Genomic DNA, 14,756 nt, shown 5'->3' with positions numbered 1-14,756 from the left:
AATATGGTAAAACATGGATGGGGTAGACATTTTCCCCTATGAATTTCAAAAATATTTTCTGATTAAAAATGAAAATTTTTTATAAGGTGGGGTTCCCCCCTCCTCCCCAGGATAGCATAACTAACAGTGTGTATTCAATAAAAGGTAGCTGAGTGAATGGAATCTCCAAAGTAAATGTGGTACCCCTTTGCCCAGTGCTGGAGCCAGCCCCAGCCTCCCTGAGTCTGCCTTTATTACTCTGCCAGGCCTCAGTGTTACCGCTGAGTTTTCTGCTGAAATAATCTGGCTTTGCCACACATGGAGTCCTCCAGGTCTCCTTCTTCTATGTTCTCTTCACTTTTCACAGCTGAGGATTTATAAATTCCCAGGAACTGCTCACCCAAGCTTTCTTTTCCTCATCCAGATCCCCTCAAAAGGCAGGGTTGATCTTCCAGCATTCTGTACTTGATTTCAAGTAAAACTAAGTCTCACTTCTGTTGACCAAGTCTTCTAAATGCTATTGGTGCAGAACATCCACCCAACCTCGTCCCAAAATTCCCCAAGGGTGTGCTGTCTCCTGCCAACTATCTGCATTAGTGATGCAGCCCTGGTTTCCACTTGCTCGGTATGAGTCAGCACTGACATCCTTCCCTGCAGGACCTCCTTCCTCCACCCATCTCCTTGCCTACACAGTGTGCTCTCCAAGGAATTCAAAATAAATCTCACATTAGCTTAAATCAAATATCATTAAGAGGGGGCAGAGTCAAGATGGTGGACTAGAAGGACACGGAATTCGCATCTCTGAACAGCTAGGGCACCTACCTGGCACCGGTGGGGGACCACGGACACCTAAGGGGACCGGATGAACCCTCAGCAACCGGGTAGGATATGTGGCATGCAGGGGAGTGAGGGGGGAGGGGAAGTGGAGGCGGGATGGGACTGGCGCCCCTGAGGGGCAACTGGGGGAGGGAAAGGGATCCCATGCTCGAAGGGGGAAATTGGGGGACTACTGGGAGGACAGAGGATCGGAAGGGAGCATGGCCAGGCTTCCCCTGCCCACTTGAGCTCCTGGGAGGCTGCTGAGATCCCAGGCCTGACCCTCTGCCCACCTACACCCCCTCCAACTGCACGGGTCCTGAGGGAGTGGGAGGGAGGGAAGGGGGAGCAAAAGTAAAGGCTGGACCTACAGGACTGGCAACCCTGAAGGGTGGTTGGGGGAGGGGAGGAGTTCCTACACCCAGCAGGGCCCACCCATGGTTAGGGGTCCAGTGGGGATGGGGGAGACGGGGGTGGGGCTAGGGGCAGTGCAGAGGAACAGAAGAGAATGCTGCCAGCGCTCTCTCTGTCCACTTAGGCACCCAGGGAGCCTATTGGGCTCCCAGGCCTAATCCTCTGCCTTTGGAGCCTCCCTCCTGCCACACAGAGCCCAAGCCCCGCCCCTATACCCGCACCCAGGGCCCCACCTCGATACTCAGAGACCCCCTGAGACACCCTCCAACACGCTGGGCCTAAACTCCACCCACACACCCTCACCCAGGGCCTTACCTCCAAACTCCGGAACTCCACACTCAGGAGGCCCCCCCCACCCTTGGAAATGCTGCCTCTCCCCTTCCACGCAGGTCCTAAGCAGAGGCCCCACCCCACGCTTGAACGTTGCCCCGCCTAGGCCCCACCCCCAAGGCCTTTTCCAGCTGCGTGGGTCCTTAGCCTAGGCCCAACCTCACGCTCAAATATCACCTCCCACCAGCCTAGGTCCTGTCTCACCCTAAATCCCACCCCTGCCTAAGTTCCACCCCTGCCTAAACTCCGCCCCCATAGCCAAGGCTTTTTTTTTCTTTTTGCCTCTTTCAGATGGGGTTCTGTTTTACCTTGTTGATTCATTGTTGTTGATTCATTTATATTTTTTCTAATAAATCTTTTATTTTTCTAATTTTATTTTATTCTTTGTACTTTGTTATTGTTCTGCTCCTTTTGGCTTGTTTCCCTCCCACCCCACCCTTTTTTTTTTTTTCTGTTGTGGTTTTATTTTACCTTGTTGCAGTTGTTTCAATTATATTTCTATTTTTCCTAATATCTTTTTTAATCTTTCTAATTTTATTTTGTTTTTTATTCTTTGTTATTGTATTGCCCTTTTTTACTTTTCTTTCTTTTTTTTTTTCTGTGCCACATGGCTTGCAGGATCTTGGTTCCCAGGCTGGAGGTCAGGCCAGTAAGACAGGAATACAGCCCGACCATCAAAAAAAAGAAAAAAAAGAAATGAAATGACAAAAATATACGTTACAGACGAAGGAGCAAGGTAAAAACCTACAAGACCAAATAAACAAAGATGAAATAGGTAACCAACCTAAAAAAGCAATCAGAGTAATGATAGTAAAGATGATCCAAAATCTCGGAAACAGAATGGAGAAAATACAAGAAACCTTTAACGAGGATCTAGAAGAATTAAAGAGCAAACAAACAGTGATGAACAACACAATAACTGAAATTAAAAATACTCTAGAAGGAATCAAGAGCAGAATAACTGAGGCAGAAGAATGAGTAAGTGAGCTGGAAGATAAAATGGTGGAAATAACTGCAGGGAGCAGAATACAGAGAAAAGAATGAAAAGAATTGAGGACAGTCTCAGAGACCACTGGGACAATATTAAACACACCAACATTTGAATTATAGGGGTCCCAGAAGAAGAGAAAAAGAAAGGGTCTGAGAAAATATTTGACGAGATTATAGTAGAAACCTTCCCTAACATGGGAAAGGAAATAATCAAGTCCAGGAAGCGCAGAGTCCCATACAGGATAAACCCAAAGAGAAACATGCTGAGACACATATTAATCAAACTATCAAATATTAAATACAAAGAAAAAATATTAAAAGCAGCAAGGGAAAAGCAACAAATAATATACAAGGGAATCCCCATAATGTTAACAGCTGATCTTTCAGCAGAAACTCTGCAAGCCAGAAGGGAGTGGCAGGACATAGTTAAGGTGATGAAAGGAGAAAACCTATAACCAAGATTACTCTACCCAGCAAGGATCTCATTCAGGTTTGATGGAAAAATCAAAATCTTCACAGGCAAGCAAAAGCTACGAGAGTTCAGCACCACCAAACCAGCTTTACAACAAATGCTAAAGGAACTTCTCTAAGCTCGAAACACAAGAGAAGAAAAAGACCAACAAAAAACCCCCAAATCAATTAAGAAAATGCTAATAGGAACATACGTATCAATAATCACCTCGACTGTAAATGGATTAAATGCTCCAACCAAAAGACACAAACTGGCTGAATGGATACAAAAACAAGACCCTTATATATGCCGTCTACAAGAAACCCACTTCAGACCTAGGGACACATACAGACTGAAAGTGAGGGGCTGGAAAAAGATATTCCATGCAAATGGAAATCAAAAGAAAGCTGTAATAGCAATACTCATATCAGATAAAATAGACTTTAAAATAAAGAGTGTTACAAGAGATAAGGAAGGACACTACATAATGATCAAGGGATAAGTCCAAGAAGAAAACGTAACAATTATAAATATATATGCACCCAACATAGGAGCACCTCAATACATAAGGCAAATGCGAACAGCCATAAAAGGAGAAATAGACAGTAACACAATAATAGTGGGACTTTAACACCCCACTTACACCAAGAGATAGATCATCCAGACAGAAAATAAATAAGGAAACACAAGCTTTAAATGACACAATAGACCAGATAGACTAAATTGATTTTTTTAGGACATTCTACCTTGAAAGAGGAAGAATACACTTTCTTCGCAAGTGCACATGGAACATTCTCCAGAACAGACCATATTTTGGGTCACTAATCAAACCTTGGAAAAGTAAAGAAAATTGAAATAGTATCAAGCATCTTTTCAAACCACAACACTATGAGATTATAAATCAATTACAAGAAAAGAAAACAGTAAAAAACACAAATACATGGAGGCTAAACAGTGCACTGCTAAATAACCAAGAGATCACTGAAGAAATCAGAGAGGAAAACAAAAAGTACCTAGAAACAAATGACAACAAAAACATGACAATCCACAACCTGTGGGACACAGCAAAATCAGTTCTAAGAGGGAATTTTGTAGCAATTCAAGCTCACCTCAAGAAACAAGAAAAATCTCAAATAAGCAATGTAACCTTACACCTAAAGCAACTAGAAAAAGAAGAACAAAGAAAACCCAAACTTAGTAAAAGGAAAGAAATCATAAAGATCAGAGCAGAAATAAATGAAATAGAAACAAAGAAAACAATAGCAAGATCAATAAAACAAAAAGCTGGTTCTTTGAGAAGGTAAACAAAATTGATAAAACTTTAGCCAGACTCATCAAGAAAAAAAGGGAGAGGACTCAAATCAACAAAAGGAGAAATGAAAAAGGAGAGATTACAACTGACACCACAGAAATACAAAAGATCTTAAGAGACTACTTACTTCAAGCAACTATATGCCAATAAAATGGACAACCCAAAAGAAATGGACAAATTCTTAGAAAAGTATAACCTTCCAAGATTGAACCAGGAAGAATTAGAAAATATAAACAGACCAATCACAGGAAATGAAATTAAAACTCTAATTAAAAATCTTCCAACAAACAAAAGTCCAGGACCAGATGGCTTCACAGGCCAATTTTATCAAACATTTAGAGAAGAGTTAACACCTCTCCTCAAACTCTTCCAAAAAATTGTAGAGGGAGGAACACTCCCAAACTAATTCTACGAGTTCATCATCACCCTGATACCAAAACCAGACAAAGATATCACGAGAAAAGAAAATTATAGACCAATATCACTGATGAACATGGATGTAAAAATCCTCAACAAAATACTAGCAAACAGAATCCAACAGCACATTAAAAGGCTCATACACCATGATCAAGTGGGATTTATCCCACGGATGCAAGGATTCTTCAATATATGCAAAACAGTCAATGTGATACACCATATTAACAAACAGAAGAATAAAAACCATATAATCATCTCAATAGATGCAGAAACAGCTTTTGACAAAATTCAACACCCATTTATGACAAAAACTCTCCAGAAAGTGGGCCTAGAGGGAACCTACCTCAACATAAGACAAGCCATATATGACAAACACACAGGAAACATTATTCTCAATGGTGAAAAACTGAAAGCACTTCCTCTAAGATCAGGAACAAGACAAGGATGTCCACTCTCACCACTATAATTTAACATAGTATTGGAAGTCCTAGCCCCAGCAATCAAAGAAGATATAAAAGTAATACAAATTGGAAAAGAAGAAGTAAAACTGTCACTGTTTGCCGATGACATGATACTATACACAGAAATTCCTAAAGATGCCACCAGAAAACTACTAGAACTAATCAATGAATTTGGTAAGATTGCAGGATACAAAATTAATGCACAGAAATCTCTTACATTCCTATACTCTAATAATGAAAGATCAGAAAGAGAAATTAAGGAAACAATTCCATTTACCATCTCAACAAAAAGAATAAAATACCTAGGAATAAACCTACCTAAAGAGACAAAAGACCTGTACCTAGAAAACTATAAAACACTGATGAAAGAAATCAAAGATAACATAAACAGATGGAGAGTTATACCATGCTCCTGGATTGGAAGAATCAATATCATGAAAATGACCATACTACCCGAAGCAATCTACAGGTTCAATGAAATCCCTATCAAATTACCAATGGCACTTTTCACAGAACTAGAACAACAAATTTTACAATTTGTATGGAAACACAAAAGACCCTGAATAGCCAAAGCACTCATGAAGTAAAACGGAGCTGGAGGAATCAGGCTCCTTGACTTCAGACTATATTACAAAGCTACAGTAATCAAGACAGTATGGTACTGGCACAAAGACAGAAATATAGATCAATGGAACAAGACAGAGAGCCCAGAGATAAACCCACACACATATTGTCACCTTATCTTTGACAAAGGAGGCAAGAATATACAATGGAGAAAAGACAGCCTCTTCAGTAAGAGGAGCTGGGAAAAATGGACAGCTACATGTAAAAGAATGAAATTAGAACACACCGTAACATCATATACAAAAAGAAATTCAGAATGAATTAAAGATCTAAATGTAAGGCCAGACACTATAAAACTCTTAGAAGAAAACATAGGCAGAACACTCTGTGACATAAATCACAGCAAGATCCTTTTTGACCCACGTCCTACAGTAAGGGAAATAAAAACAAAAATAAACAAACGGTACCTAATGAAACTTAAAACCTTTTGCACAGCAAAGGAAAACATAAACAAGACGAAAAGACAACCCTCAGAATGGGAGAAAGTACTTGCAAATGAAGTAACTGACAACGGCTTAATCTCCAAAATATACAAGCAGCTCATGCAGCTCAATATCACAAAAACAAACAACCCAATCCAAAAATGGGCAGAAGGCCTAAACAGACATTTCTCCAAAGAAGACAGACTCATGGCCAACAAATGCATGAAAAGATGCTCAACATCACTAATCATTAGAGAAATGCAAATCAAAACTACAATGAGGTATCACCTCACACCAGTTAGAATGGGCATCATCAGAAAATCTACAAACAATAAATGCTGGAGAGGGTGTGGAGAAAAGGGAACCCTCTTGCACTGTTGGTGGGAATGTAAATTGATACAGCCACTATGGAGAACAGTATGGAGGTTCCTTAAAAAACTAAAAATAGAATTACCATATGATCCAGCAATCCCACTACTGGGCATATACCCTGAGAAAACCATAATTCAAAAAGAGTCATGTACCAAAATGTTCATTGCAGCTCTATTTACAATAGCCAGGACAAGGAAGCAACCTAAGTGTCCATCATTGGATGAATGGATAAAGAAGATGTGGCACATATATACAATGGAATATTACTCAGCCATAAAAAGAAACGAAATTGAGATATTTGTAGTGAGGTGGATGGACCTCGAGTCTGTCATACAGAGTGAAGTAAGTCAGAAAGAGAAAAACAAATACCGTATGCTAACACATATATATGGAATCTAAGAAAAAAAATAAAAAGGTCATGAAGAACCTAGGGGTAAGACAGGAATAAAGACACACACCTACTAGAGAATGGACTTGAGGATATGGGGAGGGGAAAGGGTAAGCTGTGACAAAGTGAGAGAGTGGCATGGACATATATACACTACCAAACATAAAATAGATAGCTAGTGGGAAGCAGCCAGCAGCCGTATAGCACAGGGAGATCAGCTTGGTGGTTTGTGACCACCTAGAGGGATGGGATAGGGAGAGTGGGAGGGAGGGAGATGCAAGAGGGAAGAGATATGGGGATATATGTATATGTATAACTGATTCACTTTGTTATAAAGCAGAAACTAACACACCATTGTAAAGCAATTATACTCCAATAAAGATGTTAAAAAAATGTAAGAAAATCTACAAACAACAAATGCTGGAGAGGGTGCAGAGAAAAGGGAACCCTCTTGCACTGTTGGTGGGAATGTAAATTGATACAGCCACTATGGAGAACAGTATGGAGGTTCCTTAAGAAACTAAAAATAGAACTACCATATGACCCAGCAATCCCACTACTGGGCATATACCCCGAGAAAATCATAATTCAAAAAGATACATGTACCACAGTGTTCATTGCAGCACTATTTACAATAGCCAGGACATGGAAGCAACCTAAATGTCCATCAACAGATGACTGGATAAAGTAGCTGTGGCACATATATACAATGGAATATTACTCAGCCATAAAACGGAACGAAATTGAGTTATCTGTAGTGAGGTAGATGGACCTAGAATCTGTCATACAGAGTGAAGTAAGTCAGAAAAAGAAAAACAAATAACATGTGCTAACGCATATATATGGAATTTAAAGAAGAGGTATGGATGAACCTAGTGGCAGGGCAGGAATAAAGACGCAGACGTAGAGAACAGACTTGAGGGCCTGGGCGGGAAGGGGAAGCTGGGATGAAGTGAGAGAGTAGCACTGACATATATACACTACCAAACATAAAATGGATGGTTAGTGGGAAGCTGCTGCATAGTATAGGGAGATCAGCTCCGTGTTTTGTGACAACCTAGAGGGATGGGATAGGGAGGGTAGGAGGGAGGCTCAAGAGGGAGGGGATATGGGGATATATGAATACATATAGCTGATTCACTTTGTTGTACAGCAGAAACTAACACAACATTGTAAAGCATTTATACTCCAATAAAGATGTGAAGAACAGAAAAAAACAAACAAAACCCCCCACAAATATCATTAAGAAAGCAAAAGTTACCCTAGTACTATTTCTCTGAACACACACAAAGGCGTTTGAATGTGACCAATAAAAATTCTAATGTTGAATTGCAGAAAAACAATAAACTAATTTTTAATTATTATGTGCCCCATCACAGGGTGACCCACTAATATGAACAATTAAGAAGCAACTATTTTCAAACATGATTTTTAAAAATAATACGTGAGTGAACAGGAAACAATTACCATATACACACACATGAGAAAAAAAATTGAGGCAAAAGTAAGTCCTCCATGTTAAGTTTTCAGATAGGCTGAAACTAATAATGTAGCATTTACATTATTTATAGCATTTATATGTGCCAGATATTGTTCTGTGTGCTGTGCCTTTATTAACTCATTTAATCTTAATAACCTTATGAGGTAGTTATTATTTTTATCATCCTCATCCTTTTCCAGATGAGGAAAATGGGACATGGTAATCATTAACTTGCCCTGGATCATTGTAAGTACAAAGATTTCCTAAGTTAGGATATTGGAAAGGGCTCATCACACTCCACAGAGCGTACTCATACTCAATAGGGATTTTATTTAAAGGTAATCAATACAATGCAGAAAGAGAAAAAGAGCCCAGGCAAGCACTGAGGGGTCTGGCTAACATCCCATGAACAAGCTCCCAGTGTCCTTAGTCACACAAGGATCTGATCACATTGTTTCAGGACTGAACTACCCATACTTTGTAAGGAATCTAGGCTTCAGGAGAGTTCAGAGCTGAGGTTCCCAGTGGGGGTCTTATACCCCTGGAGCCACAGATTAAAGGCAGGCCGACTAACCAGTTAGGCCACTTGAAAACCTTCAGTGAAAATTATTCTGGGGGTCACCAGCAGAGTTCAGCACTTTAAATACCACCTCAAAAATCCTACTGCCCTTTTCTTGACCAAGAGTCAAAACCCAGACATCTAGGGGTCTCCAGAGATAAAGACTGAGCTTTTTCCTATTTCTTCTTTCTTCTCCTACTACTGCTAAGACAACTCTCTTCTCTGGACCCTTGAGAGCCCATGTTCATTTATCATTTGACTAGTCAACAAGTAGCTGTTGACTAACTGGCTAACTGATGATGCAGTGATATATGAAAGTTCTTCCCCCACCCCCACCTGGATCTCACTTCAATAATCAGTCACCAAAGGTGTAATGCAAAATAAGCTGGTTAAAAGGAAGGTATCCTAAAAGGTCTGCAGAGAAGGAACTAGAAAGTAGGGAGGCACTCAGCAGACGTTCTACACTTTATAAACATTAAATGGTTAAAGAAGCAAAACAATGTCTCTGTACAGAAGTGATTTTTTTTTCCCTGTGGGCCCAAGTGTTTACTCAACAAGCAATTTCCTCTGATTACAAGTGTTATTTGCTCAAAATGGATTACAAAAATTACCTCTTATATTACTTTCATCTGTGACCCTCAAAACTCAGCACAACCTATGAGCTGTTCTGTAGTCTTAAAAAATGCCCAGCTCCACTTTGCATTGTTAGACTGTATCAATTTGCTTTGCTAACTAAAACTTAAGGACTTAAAATAGGAATCATGATTCTGTAGGTTGCCAATTTGGGCTAGGTTCAGCTGATGGTTCTTGTGGTCTTAGCTGGGGTAATTGACGCTCTATAGTCAGCTGCTGGACTGGCTAGGGGTGCTGCTCTCGAAAGTCTCACATGGGACAGCTTGTCTCTAATCCATGTGGTCTCCCATCCTCCAAAAGGCAAGCCTAGGCCTGGAGGCTGCACAGGGTTCCAAGAGGGAGAAAGCAGAAGTGAGCAAGCTCTTGAGATCTAGGCCCAGAATTAGCACATAATTACTTCTGCCAGATTCTACTAGCCAAATCACAAGACCAGCCTAGATACAAGGGGTGGGGAAATAAAATCCACCTCTTGAGAGGACAACTGCAAAGTCACATTGCAAAAGGGGTAGATACAGACAGAGGAAGGATTTGGGCCATTTTTACAATCTGTCACCCAGGTAGATTGCCAGAAAAAATACAGGATACCCGGTTAATGAATAATTTTTTAGTATAGGTATGTCCCATGCTATATTCAGGACATGTCTATACTAAAAAATTATTCTTTGTTTACCTGAAATTCAAATTTAACTTGATGTCCTGTATTTTTGTTTGCTAAATCTGGCAACCCTACACACAGACCGTGTCAAAAATAAATAAACCCTTTCTTTATCTAAAGGAGAAAGAGAACTTTGAACTTGAAATTATTTTTAAAATGTACAACTATACCAAATGCTGTGTTAAAATGAGCCAAAAGCTCTAAGTATACCCACAGGAAAGGAGTAACTTGGCCCCTCTCCACAGTCTAGGAACCATCTTGGCTTAACTGGTATTAACTACCCCTAAAATAAAATATAACAGACTATGTTTCATTTCAGTTATGCATTAGATGAAAAAAATGCCACATTGAACACTAACAAGAGAAGAGTCTGTACTTTCTGTAATTTGGACCTCTCCTATACTTACAATAATTCTTTTACCTACCTAGGAGGAATTTTTACAAATCTTCAGAAGGTATTAATCATTATGCTACCCTGGAATTTATTATATCTAATCATGCCAAAGATACCTGAAAGTCATATTTTAAGCACCTTACCCATATACTGTAGTAAAATTTGATGCTTTCCTCTATGAGTTTTTATGACTGGCTCATTTTCTCTCACTATAACTTTTGTAACTAGAAGTGACAGTGCAAAGGTCAAATAAATGTGCATCATTAAGCAATACAACCTGATATTTCTAGACAATAACTTCCTCAGATGAGGAAAGAGAAGCATACCTGAAAGGTCACAGCCCTTCTTACTGTCCCTTTGCTCCTCTGGTCATCTCTGCCCACTACATGCAATGATTGTGCTACAAATTTACAAGGACTTTCTGTGCTGGGACTCCTATGTAATACAGAATTCAGCACACAGTGTGTGCTAATAGTTGTTAAACAGGCTCGTGATGTAGTTTCTTGCACCTAGCTCTAAATAAATCAGGCTCTGTTGTTTATTCCAAAAACCTCAGACTTGAAGAGAAATTTAGAGATTCCTACTCCATGCTGCCATTATACAAAACACAAAACAAAATACTCTGTCCAGGATCACATCAGCAGATGTTTGTGTGTGATGGCAGAGCCCAAGAGCAAAGATACCACACTGTTTTTCAAACATGAAGATGATGGACAAGCTCGATCAAAGTAGCATCCACCTGAAGAAGGACTTTTTCCAATAAACAAGTACATTTCCTGAGATTTTATGGAGCAAAGTGATGGTCAAGTCTGCCATGTTAGGACCATATTTATATTCCAAATTTGACAGGAAACATTAAGATTTAGCTTGTCCTTCAGAAATGGACTAACCACACATTTCACTAAAATAGGGATGTGAAAGATTAATACAGTTGTAATTTTGATATGCCATTTGTAAAAGTGAGTAAAGAGATTCAGTTATGAAATAAAAGGATTATTACAAGTACATATTCATTTCCCTGTACCAATAATGTTCCCAGCTCACCCTACTTCTACCTACTTACTACTTTCACCCTACTTACTACCCAAGGCAATCTACAGGTTCAATGCAATCCTTATCAAATTACCAATGGCATTTTTCACAGAACTAGAACAACAAATTTTACAATTTGTATGGAAACACGAAAGACCCCGAATAGCCAAAGCAACCCTGAGAAAGAAAAACAGAGCTGGAGGAATCAGGCTCCCTGACTTCACATTATACTACAAAGCTACAGTAATCAAAACAGTATGGTACTGGCACAAAAACAGAAATATAGATCAATAGAACAGGATAGAAAGCCCAGAGATAAACCCATGCACCTATGGTCAATTAATCTACAACAAAAGAGGCAAGAATATACAATGGAAAAAAGACAGTCTCTTCAATAAGTGGTGCTGGGAAAAATGGACAGCTACATGTAAAAGAATGAAATTAGAACACTCCCTAACACCATACACAAAAATAAACTCAAAATGGATTAAAGACCTAAATGTAAGGCCAGACACTATAAAACTCTTAGAGGAAAACATTGGCAGAACACTGTTTGACATAAATCACAGCAAGATCTTTTTGGATCCACCTCCTAGAGTAATGAAAATTAAAACAAAAATAAACAAATGGGACCTAATTAAACTTAAAAGCTTTTGCACGGCAAAGGAAACCATAAACAAGATGAAAAGACAACCCTCAGAATGGGAGAAAATATTTGCAAACGAATTGATGGACAAAGGATTAATCTCCAAAATATACAAACAGCACATGCAGCTCAATATCAAAAAAACAAACAACCCAATCAAAAAATGGGTGGAAGACCTAAATAGACATTTCTCCAAAGAAGACATACAGAGGGCCAAGAGGCATATGAAAAGATGCTCAACATTACAAATTATTAGAGAAATGCGAATCAAAGCTACAAAGAGGTACCACCTCACACTGGTCAGAATGGCCATCATCAAAAAGCCTACAAACAATAAATGCTGGAGAGGGTGTGGAGAAAAGGGAACCCTCCTATACTGTTGCTGGGAACGTAAATTGGTACAGCCACTGTGGAGAACAGTATGGAGGTTCCTTAAGAAACTCAAAATAGAGCTACCATATGATCCAGCAATCCCACTCCTGGGCATATATCCAGAGAAAACCACAATTTGAAAAGATACATGCACCCCAATATTCATTGCAGCACTGTTTACAATAGCCAGGACGTGGAAGCAACCTAAATGTCCATTGACAGAGGAATGGATAAAGAAAGTATGGTACATATATACAATGGAATATTACTCAGCCGTAAAAAAGAATGAAATGCCATTTGCAGCAACATGGTTGCAACTAGAGATTATCATATGAAGTGAAGTCAGACAGAGAAAGACATATATCACTTACATGTGAAATCTAAAAAAATGATACAAATGAACTTATTTACAAAACAGAAACAGACTCACAGACTTTGAAAACAAATTTATGGTTACCAAAGGAGAAAGGTGTGGGGAAGGGATAAATTAGGAGTTTGGGATTAACGTATTAAAACTACTATATATAAAATAGATAATCAACAAGGACCTACTGTATAGCACAGGGAACTCTACATATTCTATAATAACCTAGATGGGAAAAGAATCTGTAAAAGAATGGATGTATGTATATGTATAAGTGAATCACTTTTCTGTATACCTGAAACTAACACAATATTGTAAATCAACTATACTGCAATATAAAGTAAAAATAAAATTAAAAAACAAACCTAAACAGGGAAGAGGAAAGGAATGTCCTGAGGAAAGAGGTACAATTTTAAATAGGGTGATCAGCAAAGGACTCACTGGCTGATACTGGAATGAAGACTTATAAGAGGTGAGGGAGCAAGGCTCACAAGTGATCAGGAAATGTTCTTTTGGAAGGGGAACAGCAAGCAAGTGCAAAAGCCCTTAGCTAGGAGGATGCCAGGCACACTCAAATAAGAGCAAGAAAGCCCAGGTGGTTGCAGCAGAATGGCCAAGGCAAAGGCTAGCAAGAAAGAAGTCTAGAAAAGAAGTGGGGTAGGGGGGAGGTCACACCATGAAGGCCATTGAACACTTAGGTTAGTGGATTGAAGGTACTGATGGAGAATGATCTGTTGGAGTTTTAGTACTAGAGGGAGTAAATTGGAAAGTGGATTCTTACTGGAAAATGGAATACTTGAAATTGAGATTAGGGAGGGATTTGCAATCAATAATGATAAGGTCTAGTATATGTCCTTAGGAGTGAGGGCTGAGGTAAGGGGGAGAATAAGATTATTAGGAGGAGGGATAGAGCATGGCCTAGTTTAAGGATATGATATTCAGAGCCGGTTGTTTTTAAAGAGTAGGGAAAGTTTATCTGAAAGAAGAAAGGAGGACACAGGGGGACACTTAACCTGCTTCCAAGCCCAGTGGTGGATCCGGAAGAGAAAATAACCACTTTGAGAGGGTTGCAGAGGAAGTAAGGTTCTTCAAGAGTCAGGTTTTAATTAGAATAGAAACATGAAGGGATTGTTCAGAAAAAGCACTGATATAAAGATTTTGCTAATGAATGACTCAGTTCCTAAGGGCAGAGTGAAAGTGTTTGGGGAGTTTGGGAGAAGTAGGGTGTGGTCAGAATATGGGTTGCACAGAGGAGCCATATGGAGATTAGAGGGAGGGAGATCATGACCGAGCTTCTTGTGAGGACAGGCAGGCTCCATCCCGGTGGTCCTAGTACTGTGGTGGGGGGCAACGAATGCTGGAGGGCGGGGAGGGAGGAGCATCTTGCCAGAAGCAGTGTTCAGGGTCCCTTCTGTACTCTCGACCATAGATGACTGAAGGCATAAGGTATAGTCTCACTCTAAGCACAAAAGACTGCCTCACCTTGCTCATTCCTTCTTGGTTTTAGCATCGTATACTGCCTCCTTTTTCATATTAGATCATAAGCTCTTTAAGGTTAGTAAGAAATTTTACTCACTTTGGCTTCACCTGTTGATTACCAGTACTAAGCTATTCAATAAATATTTGTTCAAAAACAAGTAAATCC

This window comes from Tursiops truncatus, chromosome 17 (genome assembly GCF_011762595.2).
Source record: "Tursiops truncatus isolate mTurTru1 chromosome 17, mTurTru1.mat.Y, whole genome shotgun sequence".
NCBI classification, from domain to species: Eukaryota; Metazoa; Chordata; class Mammalia; order Artiodactyla; family Delphinidae; genus Tursiops; species Tursiops truncatus.
The sequence above is the reverse complement of the archived record's forward strand: the minus strand, read 5'-3'. Positions refer to the sequence as shown.